This window comes from Kogia breviceps, chromosome 3 (assembly GCF_026419965.1).
Source record: "Kogia breviceps isolate mKogBre1 chromosome 3, mKogBre1 haplotype 1, whole genome shotgun sequence".
Taxonomy (NCBI): Eukaryota; Metazoa; Chordata; class Mammalia; order Artiodactyla; family Physeteridae; genus Kogia; species Kogia breviceps.
Window position 1 is genome coordinate 42,977,579 of NC_081312.1, and position 2,642 is coordinate 42,980,220.

The window sequence follows — 2,642 nt, forward strand, 5'->3', positions numbered from 1 at the left end:
GTTTTCAACCCATTTCAGTATATACTAAGGAGCAGGATTGCTGGATCATATGTAGGAGTATGTTTAGCTTTGTAAGAAACTGCCAAACTGTCTTCCAAAGTGGCTGTACCATTTTGCATTCCCACCAGCAATGAGAGTTCCTCTTGTTCCACATTCTTGTCAACACTTGGCATTGTCAGCGTTTTGAATTTTTGCATTCTAATTAGATGTGTAGTAATATATCTCATTATTTTAATTTGCATTTCCATGATGACATATAATGTGCAGCATCTTTTCATGTGCTTATTTGCCATCTGTTTATTTTCTTCGATGATTGTGTCTGTTAAGGGCACATTTTCAAATCTGGCTGTTCGTTTTCTTATTGTTCAGTTTTAAGAGTTCTTTGTTTATTTTGGATGTCTGCTATGACTTGAATGTTTGTGTCCACCCAAAATTCTTATGTTAAAATCCTAATCCCTAATGATGGTATTAGGAGGTGGGGCTTTTGGGAGGTGATTAGGTCATGAGGATGGAGCTCTCAAGATTGGGATTAGTGCCCTTATAAAAGAGGCCCCACAGAAAAACCCATTCCTTTCTACTCCAGAAGGCCCTCACTGGACCATGCTGGCACCTTGATCTTAGAATCCTTAGCCTCTGGAACTATAGGAAATAAGTTATTTGTTTATAAGCCACTCCGTTTATGATATTTTTGTTATAGCAGTCCAAACAGACTAAGACATAGTCCTTTATCAAGTATGTCTTTTGCAAATATTTTCTCCAGTCTATAGCTTGCCTTCTCATTCTCTTGAGGAACACCGTTTGTATGTACTTCTTTGACATTCATGTATCTTCTTTGGAGAAGTGTGTGTTCAAATATTTAGTCTTTTTTTTTTTTTAAATTGCGTTCTTTGCTCTTTACTGTTGAGTTTTTAGTGTTCTTTACATAGTCTGGATACAAGTCCCTTATCTGATAAATGCTTTGCAAATATTTTCTCCCAGTTTGTTTCTTGTCTTTTTATTCTTTTAACAATGTCTTTTCAAGAGCCAAAGTTTTAAAATTTAATGAAGTCAAATTTATCAAATTATTCCTTTATGGATTGTGATTTTGGTGTTGTATCTGAGAAGTCTTTACCTAATCCAGTTACACACAAGGTCGCAAAGATTTTCTCCTGATTTCTTTTTTAAAGTGTTATGGTTTTAGGTTTTGTAATCCATTCTGAGTTTTTGTATATGGTGTGAGGTATGGCTCCAAGTTCATTTTTTCTGCATATGGATGTCCAATTGTTCCAGCATCATTTCTTTAACAAGACCATCCTTTCTTCATTATATTGTCTTTGCACCTTTATGAAAAATCAATTGTCCATACATGGGAGGCTTATTTCTGGACTCTGTTCTGTTCCATGAGTCTGGACTCTCTATTCTGTTCTATAGGTCTGGACTCCCTATTTTGTTCCAAAACAACATTTTGATTACTATAGCTTTATAATAATTATTGAAATCAGGTAGCATTAGGCCTCCAACTTAGTTCTTTTTTGTTTTGTTTTTTGCAGTACGCGGGCCTCTCACTGTTGTGGCCTCTCCCATTGCAGAGCACAGGCTCTGGATGCGCAGGCTCAGCAGCCATGGCTCACGGGCGCAGCTGCTCCGCAGCATGTGGGATCTTCCCGGACGGGGGCACGAACCCGTGTCCCTTGCATCAGCAGGCGGACTCTCAACCACTGTGCCACCAGGGAAGCCCCTCCAACTTAGTTCTTATTCGAGATGATTTGGCTATTCTAGGTCTTTTGCATTTCCACATGAACTTAGTAATTAGCTTATCAATTTCTACAAAAAAAGCCTCCCAATGTTTTGATTGGGATTACATTGAGAAGCAAAAAAATTCCTAACAATATTAGCTTTTATGACCCATGAACAAGGTACATGTCCTCATAGATTGTCTCTATTTTATCTCAGCAATTCTTTGTAGTTTTCAGTTTAGGTCTTTTCATCCTTTGTCAGACTCATTGTTACATGTTTTTATGCTATTGTAAATGATATTTTTAAAATTTCAGTTTCTGATTATTTATTGCTAGTACATAGAAATACAATTGATTTTTATAATCTTGCATCCTACATTCTCGCTAAACTCACAAGTTTGAATGCCTCTGATTTCTTTTTTCTTGAATGCTTTAGAACCTCCAATACAGTGTTAAATAGAAGTAGAGAGAGTGCTCTCCCTGTCTTACTCCTAATCTTGGGGAAAATAATTCAGTCTTTCATCATCAAGTATGATGTTAACTGTAGGTTTTTCATAGATGTTCTTTATCAGGTTGAGGAAGTTGCCTTCTATTCCCAGTTTGTTGAGCTTTTTTTTCAGGAACGGATGTTAGGTTTTGTCAAATGCCTTTTCTGCATCTGATGGTTTTTCTTTTTTAATTTGTTAATAAGCTGAATTATATTGATTTTTGAATATCAAACCAACCCTACATTCCTGAGATAAACCCTACTTGGCCCATGTTGTATTATCCGTTTAATATGTTGTCGGATTTTATTTGCTAAAATTTTGTTTAGAATTTTTTGCATACACATTAAGGATATTGGTCTTTAGTTTTCCTTCCTTGCAATGTCTGGTTTTGGTGTCAGAGTAAAGCTGGCCTCATAGAGTGAATTGGCAGCATTCCTTC